General features: G+C 41.5%; 1 protein-coding gene across 4 annotated transcripts in view; it reads right to left on the bottom strand.

Annotated features, from left to right (window-relative positions):
• SUGCT (succinyl-CoA:glutarate-CoA transferase) overlaps positions 1-19,417 on the bottom strand; it is a 1,132,767-nt gene that overhangs the window by 394,815 nt on the left and 718,535 nt on the right. The window lies entirely within an intron of this gene.

Here is a 19,417-nt window from a genome sequence, read left to right as displayed (position 1 = left end):
ATTATGAACAGGGGTACAGATATTACTGAACTTACCTCTCTAAGAACTCTTGGGTGTAGTCCATCTGGCCCTGGGGATTTGCTTACATTTACTTTACTTAACTTACCTTGTACCATCTCTACATTAAGCCAGTTCAGTACATTACATGATGTGTTACCAGCACTGACCTGGCCAATGTCAGCTCCTTCTTCCATAGTGTATACAGAACTAAAGAACCCATTCAGTAGCTCCGCCTTCTCTTGATCGCCTGTGACAACCTCCCCATTATCATTATTAAGGGGTCCTACATGCTCTGTCCTTGGTTTTTTTGCATTTATATATCTAAAAAAATATTTAGGATTAGTTTTGCTTTCTTTGGCCACCTGTCTCTCATTTTGAATTTTTGCTGTTTTTATTACATTTTTACAGATTTTATTAAGCTCCTTGTACTGTTTAAATGTTATCGCTGACCCATCAGATTTGTATTTTTTGAAGGCTATTTTTTTGCTGTTTATTGCTCTTTTAACATCATGTGTCAGCCATGTAGGATTTAGTTTTAATCGTTTATATTTGTTCCCCTTTGGTATATATTTAGCTGTATAGTTATTTAGAGTTGATTTAAAGATGTCCCATTTACCTTCTGTATCAGTATTTGAGAACACCTCCCCCCAGTCTATGTCCTGTAGTGCAGCCCTCAGCCCAGGGAAATTTGCCTTTTTAAAGTTATATGTTTTTGCCTTCCCCGCCTGTCTTTGTTTTCTACATTTTAAGTCAAAAGTAACTATATTGTGGTCGCTATTACCAAGGTTTTCCCGCACAGTTACATTACCAACCAGCTCTGCGTTGTTGGAAATGATCAGATCCAACAAGGCATCACTTCTTGTTGGGTCCTCCACAAACTGGCCCATAAAATTATCCTGCAATAAATTTAGGAATTGTCGCCCCTTTGTAGTTTTAGCCAACCCCGGACCCCAATCTATATCTGGATAGTTAAAATCTCCCATTATTACCACTGTACCTGCCCGGGCGGCCCTCTCTATTTGTTTATGAAGCCGAACTTCTATCTCTTCAGTGATATTAGGGGGTCTGTAGATTACCCCAAATATTATTTTTTCAGTATTTCCCTCCTTTTGTAATTCTACCCACAATGATTCCACATCCTCAGAATCATCACACAATATGGCATCGTTCACACTGACTTTCATACCACTTCTTACATACAGACAGACTCCACCACCTTTTCTGTTCATTCTATCCTTGCGAAACAATGTAAACCCCTGCAGATTGACAGCCCAGTCATGCGAGGAGTCCAGCCATGTCTCAGTGACCCCAACTATATCAATATGTTCCTCCAGTATCAAGGCCTCAAGCTCCCCCATTTTATTTGCTAGGCTTCTGGCATTTGTGAACATACACTTTACATTTCCATCCTTTATGTTATTGGGGTTAATGGGATTCAAGGGTGTAAGTTTTATTTTCCTATGAAGCCTATTCCTATTAACTATTCTAACCCCTCCCTCCGCTCCACCCCCAGGTACATTTATAATTCCCACCTCTCTATCTACACTATCTTCCCCCTCTTTGCTGTAGGTTCCCTCCCCCCAAGTCCCTAGTTTAAACACTCCTCCACCCTTCTAGCCATCTTCTCCCCAAGCAAAGCTGCACCCTCCCCATTGAGGTGCAGCCCGTCCCTACGGTAGAGCCGGTAACCGACAGCGAAGTCAGCCCAGTTCTCCATGAACCCAAACCCTTCCTTCCTACACCAGCTTCTGAGCCACTTGTTTACCTCCCTGATCTCCCGCTGCCTCTCTGGTGCGGCTCGTGGTACTGGTAGTATTTCAGAAAAGACTACCTTGGAGGTCCTTGCCTTAAGCTTGCGGCCTAAGTCCCTGAAATCATTTTTAAGGACACTCCACCTACCTCTTACTTTGTCATTGGTGCCAATATGTACCATGACTGCTGGGTCCTCTCCAGCCCCGCCCAACAACCTGTCAACCCGATCCGCGATGTGCCGAACTCGTGCGCCAGGCAGACAGCACACTGTTCGGCGATCCCGGTATTTCCTTACTTGAGAGAAATTGAGATACACAGTTTGGGGGGGGCTTTTTCTCCTTTTACCCCTTGTAAAATTAGAAAACTAGGTCTACAAGAACATGTTAGTGTATAAAAATGGAGATTTCAAATTTTCTCCTTTACTTTGCTATTCCTATGAAACACCTAAAGGGTTAACAAACATTTTGAATATCATTTTGCATACTTTGAGGTGTGCAGTTTTTATATTGGGGCCATTTATTGGGCATTTCTAATATGAAGACCCCTCAAATCCACTTCAAAACTGAACTGGTCCCTGAAAAATTCTGATTTGGAAATTTTTGTGAAAAATTGGAAAATCAATATATAATTTATTTGGGATGTCTATTTTCCTCACAAGCAGAGAGCTTCAATGTTAGAATAATTCATGAAATTTTTGAATTTTTCACTAAGAAATAATGCAAGTATCGACGAAAATTTACCACTATGATAAAGAAGAATATGTTACGAGAAAGCAATCTCGGAATCAAATTCATAAGTAAAAGCATCCCAGAGATAATAATGCTTAAAGTGACAGTGACTGCTTCCGCCCTCACTTAACCGAGGAGAGCAGCGGGGGTGGGGGGCCCTGCTTGTCCTCACTGCACAGAGCGCCGCTTGTCCTCTGTGTACAGAGCCGTGTACTTGTCCTCACTGCACAAAGCACTGCTTGTCCTCAGTATTCAGAGCCCCGCTTGTCCTCACTGCACAGAGCGCCACTTGCCCTCACTGCACAGAGCGCCACTTGTCCTCATTGTACAGAGCCCTGCTTGTGCTCAGTGTTCAGAGCCCTGCTTGTCCTCAGTGTATAGAGCCCTACTTGTCCTCAGTGTACAGAGCCCTGCTTGTCCTCACTGCATAAAGCCCTGCTTGTCCTCAGTGTACAGAGCCCTGGCTGTCCTCAGTGTACAGAGCGCCGCTTGTCCTCACTGCACAGAGCCCTGCTTGTCTTCAGTGTACAGAGCCTTGCTTGTCCTCAGTGTACAGAGCCCTGCTTGACCTCAGTGTACAGAGCCCTGGGGGTTATGCGAGTGAGCACAGCGCTCCCACCTGTCTAATTGACAGGCAGGGAGCTGCAATGAGCTGGTCACGTGCTCAGCCAGCAGTCTGCGATTTCGGACTCACTGCCTACCACACAATGAACCATAAAATCCATTATCAGAAAATGAAAAGAATACAGTGGTCCCTCAACATACGATGGTAATTTGTTCCAAATGAACGATCGTTAGTTGAAACCATCGTATATTGAGGGATCCGTGCAATGTAAAGTATAGGATGGTGGTCTCCAACCTGCGGACCTACAGATGTTGCAAAAGTACAACTCCCAGCATGCCCGGAAAACCAATGGCTGTCCGGGCATGCTGGGAGTTGTAGTTTTGCAAAATCTGGAGGTCCGCAGGTTGAAGACCACTGGTATAGGAGGTTATACAGTACTCACCTGTCCCCACCGCTCACCGCTGCCCTGGATGTCACTCTGCGGTGTCTCTTCATCGCCATCATTACGTCGCTGTGCACGTCGCTCCTATTGGATGACGGGACGGTGTGCGCGATGACGTGATGACGACGATGGAGAGCGCCAGCGATGCAGGGGATCCCGAAGAGGACGGTCCGGAGCGCCGATACAGGTGAGTGACACCCACCGGACCACATGCGGCACCTTAAACGGCTATCCGGTGGCAGCTGAAGCAGTCTGCGCTGCCGGATAGCTGTTTATGCGATGGCCCCGACATAAAAAAGCATCGTATGTTGATGCTGCCTTCAACATGTGATGGCCTCTGAAATTATCGTATGTCGGGGCCGTCGTAGGTCGGTCACTGTATGGCTTAACCGCTAACCAACAAAGACAATGAAGATCACCATGGTAACTCTAGGGAAGCTGCATAGATCAATGGTTGAGGTGAGAGAACCTGTCCACAAGACAACTATTAGTTGTGTACTCCACAAATCTGGCCTTTATGGAAGAGTGGCAAGGAGCAAGCTGTTAAAAGTGAGCCATAGGAAATTCCATTTGGAGTTTGCCACAAGCCATGTGGGAGACACAGCAAACATATGGTTAGCGCATCTGTGCTGACTTAGGCGCAAATCTACACCAGCCCTGACTTGGCTTACAAAACTAACTACAAACAGCATTATGGAAAAGTCTCACATTTTGTTGCACATGATAAAAAAGTTGCACAAGAAGTGTTCTGGTCAGATAAGATCAAAATGTTACTTTCTAGCCTCAAACCGTGCAAACTGTTATGTGTGGCGGAAACCAAACACTGCCCATAACCCTGAGAACACCATCTCCACAGTGAAGCATGGTGGTAGTAGCATAATGCTGGGGAGATGCTTCTGTTCAGCAGATACAGGCAAACTGGCCAGAAATAATGGAAAGATGAATGGAGCCAAATAAAGAGAAGTCCTTTAAGATAATCTGATGTAGTCTGCAAAAACTTGAGACTGGGATGGAGGTTAATCTTTCAGCAGGACAAAAGGGGGAATTTATCATTGGTTTTACACTGGTTTTGGGGTGTACATTTGTCGCACAGTTTGCCTCAGATGCTGTTTCGAGACTTTTCATTGCAACTTTTGCTTTAGAAGGTTTTTAAAAAAAGAACATACCAAGTCATGATTTCAGTTGATATTGTGCAGTGGTTAGGAATTTTTGATTTGCGACTTTTCATTTTGTCACAACTGCACTAACAGGGCTGATGTAGATTTGTTGCAAATCTACACCAGCCCTGACTTGGCTTACAAAAACTAAGTACAAATAGCATTATTAAAAAGTTGCACATTTTGTTGCAGGGGAGTACCATACAAAGTGATGTACTGAAGTAAAAAATTTGATCAGCACCAGATTCATCACATGTCCTGTACCATTTAATAAATTTGGTGCAGGTACACAGTGTCCACCACATTCATTAATGGGACATTCACCTACACCACTCTTGAGGAATATCCCCCAATGACCCTAAACATACAGCAAGAGCTACAATGGAATGGTTAAATCAAAGCTTGTTAATGTCCTAAAATGGACAAGTCAATGCCCAGATTTAATCCAATGAGAATCTATGACAAGACTTGAAAATTGCTGTTTACAGACGGTCTCCATCCAACTTGACTGAGCTTCAGCTTTTTTTACCAAGAAGAAAGGACAAACATTTCCTTCTGTAGGTGTGCAAAGCTGGTAGAGACATATTCCAAAAGACTGTCATTCCAGCACAAAGTGGTTCAACCAAGTATTGACTCAATGGGATGAACAATTATGCATCCGACAGATGTCAACTTTTTTGTTCTACCTATTGTTTGGGTCACAATAAAGGGTATTTTGCACTTTCAAAGTAGTATGCATGCTGTGTTGATCAAATGGTAAAAGTCTATTTAAGTCCAATTGAATTACAGTTTGCAACAGTAGCAAAAGGAGCAAAAAATCCAAAGGGGTGAATCACATAGGAGAGTACACCTCTCCCATTTATTTTAAATATTTTATTATATTCAATAGTGAGCGCACAGCTTGTATAAGTGTTTAATGTTGTGTCCCTTAAAGGAGTACTCCAGTGAAATACAACTTATCCCCTATTCAAAGGATAAGTTATAGATCCCCTATTCCCTATCTAGTGGTTGGCCTCTCAGCTATTTTCTGCATGGCGCCCCGGCAGTCCGCAGGAAGCAGGCAGGCTGACCCCCGATGGAAGCCGCAGCCGACACCCCCCCCCCTTGATGTATATCTTTGGGATACATGGAGGGGGCATGTCGCCTGCAGCTTCATGCGGGGGTCAGCATGACCCCTTCCTGCGGACTTCCGGGGTGCCATGCAGAAGATTGCTGAGGGGCCGACCGCTAGATAGCGGATAAGTTGTATTTCACTACAGTACTCCTTTAAAATATCTCAACACACAGCCATTATCGGCTATAACTTGGCAACAAACATTAGTGCACCCCTATGTGGAAATGTCCAAATTGGGCCCAAAGTGTCAATATTTGGTGTGGCCACCATTATTTTACAGCACTGCCTTATGCTTCCAGCACTGCCTTAAGCTTCACTTGTTGCCTCTTCCACTCCTCCATGATGACGTTACATTGCTGGTTCCCCCACATTCCGTTTGAGGATGCCCCACAGATGCTCACCAGGATTTAGGTCTGGAGACATGCTTGGCCAATCCATCACCTTTACCCTCAGATTTGTTAGCAAGGCAGTGGAAAGCTTGTAGGTGTGTTCTGCGTCATTATTATATTGGAATACATCCCAACGGCCCAGTCTTGAAGGAAGGGGATCAGGCTCTGTTTCTGTAGGTCACAGTACATGTTGGAAATTATGGTTTCTTCAATGAACTGTAGATCCCCAGTGCCAGCAGCACTTATGCAGGCCCAGACCATGACACTCCTACCAACATTCTTGAAAGTAAACAAGACACACTTGTCTTTGTACACCTGATCTGGTTGCCACCATACACGCTTGACACTATCTGAACCAAAGAAGTGTATCTTGGTCTCATCGGACTCCAGAACATGGTTCCTTAGTCTGTTTGTCTTCAGCAAAATGTTTGCGGCCTTCCATGTTCGCCATGTAGACCAATTTGATGCAGTGAGCAGTGTATGGTCTGAGCACTGACAGTCTGACTCTGGACCAATGTTGGCTGAACTCATATATCTATTTCCCAAATATATGGCCCCATATGTATGGATAGGCCCCAGGAAGCAGCAGGCCATAAGCATGCGGTGAGCATGGTTTTCAAATAGATTGTTAAGGGATGGACAGTTTTGAATGTAAACAGTAAATGCGCCTACAAACATTTAAAGTATTCTGGTTTCTGCCGCTGTCCTCTCTTTTTTCCGCTTCCAATGCTTCTGCAACCACCAACTCTGAGCAGTTACCATATGTTTGCAGGTAAATCTGCAATTTACTTACAAAACAGTGCAACCCTTAGACTATTGATACATAAAATTATGCATGTTTGACACATACAGTGACACATTATCTTCTTCTGCAGCATATCTTCAGTATATTTTTTACCTGCCACTGGGCCAAATTATATATTTATTACAATTACACCATCCTCTGCCTTTATGGAGATTGACATCTGGAGTATTTTCCATTACCTTACCAGATGTAGTGTTATTATCTAAAGAACATGTGAAAGAAATCATCTGTCTTTCTCTGTATGTTTAGTTTGTTATGTTGTGGTATATTGTTTCTTAACAAACACATTTTGATTGCTCTCTCATATTTTTGTTCACACAACAACAAAATACAACACATATACATGAAGATATAATCTCAGAAGAAAAGCAAAGATCAAAGTGACAAAGACTTAACAGCTGCGTATTACATCTATCATAAAGATCAGTTTTACTGTATATTAATTCCAACATATAAATCCATTCGTCCTGACACTTTGTCTCAGAACATTAGATCGTCTATATAAGTATACATCGCTAACCAAAAGAAAAAAAAAATCTATCAATTCAACCCCAGCCCGATCCATAGCGGGGTTGAAAATGACAGTTCACTGCGCAATTCATAAGTTTACAAATCTCTAAGGGGACTAAAAATGTAATTAACATTTTTTTCAATCTTTTAAAAAATTCCCCATAATAAAAATTAAACTCACCTCCCTTTCCTTATTTCTTAAAAAAAAAAAATCTAAAAATGAAATAAAAAGCATATATTTGGCAGTGCTGCATGTGGAAATAAGATAAGATCTTGAATCTACATAAACATTATTATATAAAGCATACACACAATACCATTTTGACAAGTTATAAAGTAGTATATGATTATCTTATATGGATATAATACATGTGTTTTGCCCTCTTTACAGGTTATTTTATTTAATTAACTTAGATTAAGTGCCCCAGGTGCTTGAAACATGCCATCTCCTTGCCCTGCCATGCTTGTGCTGTTTTGAATAGTTTTCAATGCCTCAATAGTGCTTGAACCAGTACAATCTCTTTAGTCCCTATAATGAAATTCATATGGGGGGGAAGATGTATGCCTTATAGAAAAATGGGTTAATTCTCACTGACGTTGGACCACCATTCAGATAGATTCTATTTATGAATGTTGTGCAAATACTGTAGGATCATTTATTGAAGTCCAATAATAAAAAAAAAACAGACAGTGTGTTTTTTAGAACTTGGGTCTCTTGGACGTCAAAAAGGACTCTACTTGTACAACGTCCTTGAGTAGAGAATAGTGAAGTCTGAGTTCTCCCCCCTCCACCCATATGAAATTTGGTATTGAGCGACCAACGTACATGACTGCATTTTTGCACTAATGATGGTTAAAAAAAAAAAAAAAAAGACAAAATAGAGACTAACAAAATACAACTCTTTTAATTTCAGTAAAAGATACAGAATATACCAAACAATAACCCCCATGGGGGAGATTTATCAAAACCTGTCCAGAGGAAAAGTTGCCCAGTTGCCCATAGCAACCAATCAGATTGCTTCTTTCATTTTCATGAGGCCTTGTTAAAAATTAAAGTAGCGATCTGATTGGTTGCTATGGGCAACTGGGCAACTTTTCCTCTAGACAGGTTTTGATGAATCTCCCCCCATATTGATATTTATCATCTATTCCATTGTCAGTATATAGAGATTTACCAATTTCCCATGTGTCCAATGTCCAACATAAAGGTTATGACAGACCTTTCCTTTTTACCCACCTGAAACAACAGACATTAATTCCTTTTTATTTACTTGAAATAAAATGTATAGCTACCACCCAAGCTCCCATCGTTGTTGTTTATGGAAACATGATATACTACTGAATATATATTCTGTACCTGGCAAAAGATCATAAATTAAAATGACTTATTTTAACCTTTCTATGCTATATGTGAACAATTATGCTAAGAGAATTTATGCCTGCTTGACTTTGTCTCCCAGTTTAACTATTTAGGAAAGTTTTTCCCTTTACAGGATGGTTGTAAATAAATTCCCATGATAACACATGACCTTTCTCATCATAAAATAACATTTGGTTTTACCCATAGAGTATTGTTACAGAGTTGTGTTTTGGTATTATCAATCACAAGTTTTACTCTGCGTGAAATTCTCCCTATGACCTTCATATCACTTGTTAAAACCTGAAGATCCTGTGTTTATGTTTGCATTATCACACAGCTGTTCTATCCATCACACTGCTCGCTGAGTTATTTAGCGGCATTGATACCTTTTATATAACACACGGGAGAAAGCAACAATATAACTAGTATTTACAATTATACAAGTAGTTTCTTAGAGATCCCTAGGATAGCCCATCAAAGTGTGATCAGTGGATGTCTGGCCTCCAGGACCCCTACTATTTAACAGATGAAGAGGCTGCCAAGTGAACTGCAAGTAGGGATGACCTGCAGAATCAGGAACAGCTGCATGTACAGATGCGCTGCTGAGTGTAAAACGACCATAAGGAAGCAGCAGTTTTCCAATTTCTGTTTATCTATTGGGGTTCTGAGCGGTAGACTCCCACCAATCACATGGTGACAACCTATCATAATGATAGGTTACCAGTAACTCTTCTTAGAAAACCTGTTATATAAATGGGGGGGGGGGCGTTATAGTTCCTGGATATGCATAAGTGACTATTAGAAATAGTACATAGATAAAAAAAAAAAACATACATAAAATAGAATTGGCACAGTGAGATAACAACATGGAGGGCATAGGGGAAGGTGGTAACATGAACAATACATAAAGGTAACAGAGAACTCCCTATCATCCACATATAAGATATCGAACCAATAAGGAAAGTAGCCAGATAGAGAGCATAAGTAACTGAACCAGTACCAAATGATATAGGAAACCTCACCCAGTACCAAATGATATAGGAAACCTTACCCAGGTCTATGCCAGACCCCTACATATGTTTCGCTCCGTAGAGCTTCCTCAGGGGGCGTGTACGCCCCCTGAGGAAGCTCGACGGAGCGAAACATATGTAGGGGTCTGGCATAGACCTGGGTAAGGTTTCCTATATCATTTTGTACTTTGTTCAGTTACTTATGCTCTCTATCTGGCTACTTTCCTTATTGGTTCTATATCTTATATGTGGATGATAGGGAGTTCTCTGTTACCTTTTTGTATTGTACATGTTACCACCTTCCCCATGCTATGCCCTCCATGTTGTTATCCCACTGTGCCAATTCTATTTTATGTATGTTTTTATCTATGTACTATTTCTAATAAAGATTTTGCATGACTTTGCGTTTGTACTATCGAGTTTTTGAATACCCTATTTTCTTTGGTGTTATATATTATATTTGGGTATTTGCGTATTACTTACCTTGTAGTGGATATTCCCTATTGGAGTATAGATACACTTTACTCTAAGTGATGTAGGATGTACTTCACTAGCGGAAATGCTGTTCAGTACCAGCTGGCTTGTTTCTGGCCATAAGTCCACGCTCCTAAATTGTATGTCAACTATTTTCATAGACTTAATGAATCAATGTATATTTAAACTGTGTCCCTTTAGCATACATTTAGCATATTTTGTCTAGAATCTTGGCATCTGGACTGCCGGTGGTACCCAAAAGAGCTGCCACACTTAGGGATAAATTATCGCCGAGTGTGGTAACATCAGAAACGCAATATGTGAACAGGTGGCTAAACTGTGTTGACTTCTACAAAAGCGGAGCGACACGATGCAAAGCCTGTGAAGTAACACATATATGCAAAGAATTTACAGACACAACAGGCAGTCGCACCAATAAAATCAAGCAATATGTGAATTGTAATTCCACAAATGTAGTATACATCATTGAGTGTGTGACCTGCAATTTAAAATATGTAGGGTGTACAACCTGTAAGTTGAAAATAAGAATCAGGAAGCACCTCAATGATGTCGTCAACATAAATGGGAACCGGAATAAATCCTGGGCTTCTTTACATTTTTGTGAAAAACATAACACTAGTGTCAGTAATTTTAGGATGTATGCAAGAAGGTCGTTCAGAAAACACGAGGAGGGGATCTTCAGCGCAGACTGTGAAACCGCGAGGCACATTGGCAATTTGCGCTCCAGACGAGAGCCCCCCAAGGGTTGAATAAAAGAAGAGAACTCATGTTTCACTATTAATAGATGTCTGCTACTTTGGAATGTTCCATTTGTTTCCCATACCCAATTGTAAATATAGGTCTCTGTGTACACCGGAATGTGAATTACCTTGCGGTATTTTCACAACAGATGTCCAACATATTACTCACATGCGGGATGTGCACAGATGTCTTTTCCATTGTCCATTGTTCATGCTTATGATTCTTATTTGAACCTGTCTTTTATGATAATGTGTTTTATACAGTAGTATATTTTAATTCACAACTGGTGACTCCTCCCTCTAAACCATGTACAAAGAGGGGAAGGTGTGCACAGGTGGAATGGTGATCAAGAGAACGCATGCGCTCGAAAAGCGTCCATGTTGCAGTGTATCACTGGCTAGGTGGTGTGTTGTGAGTGCTATTTTGCAAGATTTTAATGCTTTGGATTACAAATACATTTTATGTTTTACGGAATTGCTGGATCCAGAACATATTTCTTCACACTACTATGTGGCCCATATGCATCACTACATCTTACCATGGATAATTACATTTTCCAACAGAAGGGAATCCTGCATAAAATAAAAAGTAAGAAAAACAGGTGATGCGTGTTTTCTTAGAATAGAAGCCGACTACAACTACAGTACGACTACAACTGCATATATCAGGGCCACCATACATGTAAAGCACTTTGGGAAATGTTACCTGACATTTTCCCGACATATCCATGACTCGGTGGCACACATCGTGGCATTAATCTAGCCTTAGCTTGACAACAAGAACTCCTAATCCACATTATTGGCATGCACTTGGATAACTCGGCACCATTTGGTGCTCAGGGAAAACCTTGTGGATCACATCTTTCTGTGTAATACACAGGCCCCCAACCTTTACTAGACTGAGAGATGCATGCCCAAATAAGAGGTGGTATAAAGCAATATTAGGTACTACAGAATGTCTATATAAGAGATGGCATCGACTGATTCTGAGTCCAGATTACAAATTCCACTCATTTTAAAACACTTCTGATGTAATTGTGAGCAAAAGTATCTGAAACTGCTAAATATTGCAACATTCAAGCAACAGGAGGACAACATATGCCACACTGGCTTATTGTTACTGCAGGCATGCCCATAAAACACTCCTATAGCTTGCCACACCATCATTGGCAGCAATGAACAAGAGCCTCTGAGAACAGACAACCAAGTTTAACCTCTTAACCCCTTAATGACCAGGCATGTATGAGTACGTCCCTGCGCCCTGAGTCTTAAGGACCAGGCACGTACTCATACGTCCTGGCGAATTTCGCATCCAGCCGCGCGCCAGGCGGGTTGCGAAACCTGACGCCTGCTGAAATCGTTCAGCAGGCGTCCGAGGCAAACGCCGAGGGGGGTCCTGAAACTCCCCCATGTCGGCGATCGCAGAAAATCGCATGTCAATTCAGACATGCGATTTTCTGCTATTCCAGGTTGATCGGGTCTCTGGTGACCCGATCACCCGGAAAATAGTGATGATCTGACCTGTCAGTGACCACCCAGATCATCTTGCAGGGTAGGATTGAGGTCGCAGTGATGCGATCTCCTCCTATCCCCTGTCATTGGTCAGAACTGATTCTGACCAATGGCAGGGCAGGACAGTGGGTTGCCCCCCGTTCTGCCCACCCCTGGATGTCGAGGGGAACATGGGGAGAAGATGCCTGGGAACAGCTGATTGTCTCTGAGACTGCTGGATCCTGGCTCAGGTAGGGAAGCGACGTGGGGGGGGCAATGAAATTTGAAAGTAAAGTGATCTTTACTGTGGCAACCACTAGGAAGGCCAAACTGCAACTCCTAGCATGCCCAGTTGGGAGTTGTAGTTTTGCAACATCTGGAGGGTGGTGCTCAAACTGTAGCCCTCCAGATGTTGCCAAAATACAACTCTCAGCATGCCTAGACTGCTCAGGCATGCTGGGAGTTGAAGTTCTGTAACATCCGTCCCTTCAGATTTTGCAATTTTAATGACATTTTTGAAAATTGCTGCTCTACTTTGAAGCCCTCTAATTTTTTCAAAAAGTAAAAATATGTCCTTTTTATGATGCCAACATAAATGTATTTGTGAATAAAAATAAAATGTATTTGGAATATCCATTTTCCTTACAAGCAGAGAGCTTCAAAGTTAGAAAAATGCAAAATTTTCATGAAATTTGGGGATTTTTCACCAAAAAAGGATGCAAGTAACGATGAAAATTTACCACCAAAATAAAGTAGAATGTGTCACGAAAAAACAATCTCATAATCAAAATATTCAGTAAAAGCGTTTTAGAGATATTAATTCTTAAAGTGACAGTGGTCAGATGTGCAAAAAACGCTCTGGTCCTACAGTGAAAATTGGCCTGGTCCTTAAGGGGTTAAGGACTTAGCCCTTTTTCACCTTGTCACCACTGTCACTTTAAACATTAATAACTCTGGAATGCTTTTAGTTATCATTCTGATTCCGGGATTGTTTTTTCGTGACATATTCTACTTTAACATAGTGGTAAATTTTGTGGGAAATTGCATCCTTTCTTGGTGAAAAATCCCAAAATTTTATGAAAAAATTGGAAACTATAAGTCCCAGCATGCCTATAAGGGAATGCTGGGAGTTGTGGTGGTCTGCCTCCTGCTGTTGCATAACTACAGCTCCCAGCATGCCCTTTTTGCATGCTGGGAGCTGTTGCTAAGCAACAGCAGGAGGCTCTCACTCATCCCCTACTGCTGCAAGCCGCCGCTTCAGATCAGTCCCTCGCGGCTGCCGCCGCCGCCGCTCCTGGGGCCCTAATCCCAACAGGGACGCCGGGGATCGGGGTCCCCAGCTGCTGGGGTCCACTTCCTGCACCAGCTCACGTCCCCCGGAAGAGGGGCGGAGCGGGTTGCAGGAGTGACACCCGCAGCAGGTCCCTTGATTGGCCGGCCGACGAATCCGGAGCGATGATGAGGTAGCACCAGTGCCACCTCACCCCTGCTGGCTATGGCTGTTCGGGGCCGTCAGAGAACAGCCTGTAATTCCGGGTCACCGGATCACTGGAGACCCGATTGATCTGAAATCCGCCGCAGATCGCTTCTATTAAAAAATCTTAAACCTTCCAGTACTTTTCAGCTGCTGTACGATCTGCATGAAGTTCTTTTCTTTTTGAATTTCCTTTGTGTCTGACCACAGTGCTCTCTGCTGACACCTCTGCCAGGAACTGTCTAGAGCAGCATTGGTTTTCCATGGGGATTTGCTCCTACTCTGAACAGTTCCTAAAATGGACAGAGGTGTCAGCTGAGAACACTGTGTCAGGCAGAAAGGAAATTCAAAAAGAAAAGAACTTCCTTCCTATGGATCATACAACAGCAACTGGAAGTACTGGAAGGATTAAGATTTTTTAACAGAAGTAATTTACAAATGTGTTTAATTTTCTGGCACCAGTTGATTTTTTTTTTTTATTCCTTTATTTTTTCATATAAAAATACTATATACTTCAACATACATTGTACAGCGATTACTATCCCTTCCCTCCGCCCATACCTCCCTCCCCCACCCCACCCCCCAGCCAACTAGGTGTTCTCCTCCCATTTACTCCATTCAGTGTGAATCTTTGGGGCATCTCTCTTCTCTTTGTAATAGATGGACTCATATCTTTTTATATGTTCTACTGCATTTTGCCATTCCTTCTCTGTTGGACATTCTGGGGCAAACCATCTCATTTTGCCATATTCCAAAAACTTTTATGATAACATTATTCCTTTCTCTACCTGTTAATCCTATACCGAGGATAGCTGATTTCACATAAAAATGTATTTTTATTCTTAACTTCCTTTCTATGGTATTATACACCTCATGCCAGAACGTATTAATCTTAGGGCATCCCCAGGCCATATGAATAAGAGCCGCCTCTTCTGCCTGACACTTCGGACAATTCAAATCTATTCTTTTCCCAATATTATGTGTATATGGTATCCTATGCTCCATTTTAATCATTGAAATCTTATGATTCATATTCAGGGTAGACCGGTTGATATTTTTAAAGACCTCCTCCCATTCTTTAATTTCTATCCGTCCAACCTCCTGTGCCCATTTTATTCTGCTTTTTGGGACGATTTTGTCCCAGGATGCTTTTATTAGCCCATTATATACCTTACCTAATACTTTTGTTGATGTCATCTGTATACTGAATATATAATCTATTAACTCGTGTTTACAGATTTCCCATCTGGGATTGTACTTATCCTTCTCAAAAGCACTTCTCACTTACAAATAGAGAAATAAACTACTCGGGTCAAGACTGTATTCCCTAATAAGAGGATTCCACTCCTCTAATTTCTTATCTACTATTATATTACTCACTTTCTTAATACCCTTTTTTTCCCAATTAACACAGCCTCTCAATTAGAAAAATTCTGCTAAATACCCATTATCCCAAACCAAAGTATAGTGTAGACCCCCTTTTATATCAAGAAGCCATCTCGTGTCTTCATTTTCTGTTTAACATATTACAAGTGGGGATCTTTTTAACTCCCTCGTACATACACCTACCACTTTCCATTAGTACTAGTGTTGTGCTCCCTAATTTTGCGAAAAATTCTTTTAGTGTTCCATCCTCACTCACCATATATTCAATTTGTGCAGCAGTATAACATAATTGCAAGTTCTGGACTCCGAGTCCACCCTTTTCCATAGGGGGATTCAAGAATCCATGCTTCATGCGTGCTTGTTTCCTATCCCATAATATACTATTTATCTCCCTTTGAATTCTTTTAAAGTGCTGTTCCCCCAATCAAATTAGTGCTGCCCTCAAAATATGTAATACCATAGGGAAAATTATTGTCTTTATCAACAGAATTCTTTCTGCCATATTCATACAAAGTTTGTTCCATATTTGGATTTTAGTTCTTACTTTCCGAGTTAATGGGCTGATATTTAATTGGGCAAAATCTTCTTAGATATTTTGATCCCTAGATATTTCAGTGACTCATTTTCTTGTAGAATATGAACCTCCTCTGGGATCCCTTGGCCGTCACCAGCTATTATCAATAGTTCAATTTCCTCCAGTTAATCTGGAAACCAGAGTATGTCCCATATTCTTTTATCAAATCCATTGCTTTGGCTATCTTCCTTCCAGGGTACCACATCATCAGCGTATAACAGTATTTTCTCATTTTTTCCATTAATGCCGAACCCCTCAAATGTCTCTGTCTCCTTATAAGCTGAGCAAGGGGTTCGATGAAAATTGATTATTAATTCTGGCTCTAGGGGAATGGAATATAGCTTTCAGTCCTTTTAAGAATAATTCTCCCAAGTTCATGCGTTTTGCTACACAGAAGGGAAATCCCCACTCCACCCTGTCAAACGCTTTGTGAGCATCTAAAGACAGGATGGAAAGGGTGGTATATGTGGTACCGCTGCGTGTGTAAATGTCCGAACTACACAAATATAAGGTTAGCTAAACTGCACGGTCGCGTACACGAAAAAAAATACCAAAGGCCAAATTTTTTTATTTTTGGTCTCTTCATATACCATGAGAATATGAATAAAAAGCAATCAAAAAGTCCCATCAAAACAAAAATGGTACAAACTACAGACCACGGCACAAAAAATAAGCCCTCATATAGCCCCATACGCGGAAAAATAAAAAGTTATAGGGTTCAGAAGATGACAATTTTAAACATAAATTTTGGTGCATGTAGTTATAATTGTTTTTAAAGTAGTAAAATATATAATACCTACATAAATTAGGTATCTCTGTAACCGTATTGACCTACAGAATAAAGGTCAATTCGGTGTTCCCGATCAGCCCGACTGAGCTGCCAGGATGCAATTTTTTCAACTTTAGATGTGGCGATCAACTTTGATCACTGCGTCTAAAGGGTTAATAGTGCTCGGTGCCACATGCCATTAGCCCAGGTCCCGGCTTTCATTAGCCGCTGGGACCGACCCGCTATGACGCGCGCTATGACGCCGTGACCCCGCCTTATAGACCGGGATCGGGACCAGGACGTGCAGGTACGTCCTGCGCACTTAAGAGGTTAATATGAAAAATGGGAAAGGGGGGTTAAAGGGGTATTCCTGGCCAAAACTTTTTTTTATATATCAACTGGCTCCGGAAAGTTAAACAGATTTGTAAATTACTTCTATTAAAAATTTTTAATCCTTCCAACAGTTATTAGCTTCTGAAGTTTTCTGTCTATCTGCTCAATGATGATGTCACGTCTGGGGAGCTGTGCATGATGGGAGAATATCCCCATAGGAACTGCACAGCTCCCAGGACGTGAGTCATCAGAGAGCAGTTAGACAGAAAACAACAACTCAACTTCAGAAGCTAATAACTATTGGAAGGATTAAGATTTTTTAATAGAAGTAATTTACAAATCTTTTTAACTTTCCGGAGCCAGTTGATATATATAAAAAAAAAAATTTTGGCCTGGAATACCCCTTTAAACTTGTATCAAAGGGGTTAATTTATATTTCTAAAAAATTTTTGGGATTTTTTTACATTAATTTAGTTCCCCTAAGGGACTTGAGTGTTCAATCATTGGATTGCTCATTCAGATCAATGCCATTCGTCTGTACTGCATTGATCTATCACATCTGTGCTCTATTGGTATAGCCTGCTACATGTTCTGTCAATAATAGAGTCTCAGCAGCCACAGAGGCCTAACAGGAGCCTCAGTCTACCATGATGATGGATTGCTTTACCACGATCACACTTTAGTGAGGTGATCCTCACCAATGCACCATCAATGACAGGTAAAACAATTGCTTAGATGCTGCTGTCAGTTTTGACAGCAGGCATGTAAAAGTTCATAACTGGGAAAATGTCCCCCCACAATTTGTAAATACATTTCTTTGGAGTAAGGACATACCTCATATTTGGATGTTAACTGCTCTGCGGGTCACAGAAAAGCATGAGCGCCATTCAGCTTTTGGAAAATTTTGCTGGAATCGGTCAGGGGCCTTGAGCGTTTACAGAGCTACCATTGTGCCAAAACAGCGGGATACCCCCCCCCCCAAGTACCATCATTTTGGAAACTACACCCCTCAAGCAACGTAACAAGGGGTACAGTGAGTATTTACACCTCACAGGTGTTTTGAACAGTGGACTGTAAAATGACAAAATAGTTGTTGTTTTTTTCACAAAAATGCAGGTGTTACCCCAAATTTTTCATTTGCACAAAGGGTAATAGGAGAAAATGCCCCCCAAATTTTGTAACCCTATTGCTTCTGAGTATGGAAATACCCCATATGTGGATGTAACATGCTGTGCGGGTGCACTACAGGGCTCAAGTGTCATAGAGCTATGTGTGCATTTGAGGCCTATGGCATATCAGTAGCTACGGTTACATATATTCAGCGGAAAAAAAGAAAAAGAAACACCAACATGTGATCCTATTACAGACAGTACACACCCTGGGGAAGGTGTATGGGGGGAACTTGACATTTGGAACGGATGAGTGTTCCTGAAATGTATTTTCCAGGAATGAAAGAAGTGTACTATGGGGAAAATGAAAATTTAAATTTTACTACTGATATGCCAATTACCCAGAGCATAGCCAAAAGTAAAAAATATGCCCGCTTCAAACCCTATGCTCTGAATTATCATTCTGGGAATGTGAAGTCTGTGGCCGTCCCTAACCTGTTGCTTCAAATGTGCACCCCGATCAGGTGGAGAGAGAATGCTGCACATTTGAGGCAACATATAACCACCCAATGATAGTGACTGAGTGACCCATGACCCTTGTTTGTAAAAAATATACCCTTTCTTTTGATGAAAGAGTTTTTTGGGCAATTTAGTGGTTTATGGAGTTAAAATTTGGAATATACTCTGGACTTGGTACATTGGAGACAAACTTTGGGAAATTAAAATGAAAAGGGAAAATGTAGTACTCCATGGAAGTGTTATACTCCCTGAAGCAATCCTTAATGCAGAGGCCCGGATGATCGGGGCAAGTGTCACATTGAGTGGTGGTGTCCTTCCGAATCCCCCTCTTGTTACACACTCTGCATTTTTTCAGGGATCGTCCCTTCTTTCCAGTGTGGGGGACCTCACCTGGAAAGTTCTATTATCAGAGTAATGCAGGCATTTCTGTGTGGCCTCAAACTGTCCTCGTTTCATGGCCATACTGTAAAGTGGGGTCTGGTAGAGGACGTCCCCACTCCAGCACAAGACCTCAAAATGTCCTCATTTCGGCTGCATCGACGGCTTACCATTCATTGGACCTAGCCAAAAATGAATCTGGGTGGTGGGCAATGAACTGTTGGTCGTACAAATACGTTTGCTCCACCATTAAATTCACAAAGTTGTCACTGAAATAAAAACTAAAAAAGTCCATTTCAGTTTACCCTATGTCAATC

Source organism: Hyla sarda, chromosome 5 (genome assembly GCF_029499605.1).
Source record: "Hyla sarda isolate aHylSar1 chromosome 5, aHylSar1.hap1, whole genome shotgun sequence".
In the NCBI taxonomy this organism is placed as follows: Eukaryota; Metazoa; Chordata; class Amphibia; order Anura; family Hylidae; genus Hyla; species Hyla sarda.
This window is presented reverse-complemented; position numbering and strand designations above follow the sequence as displayed.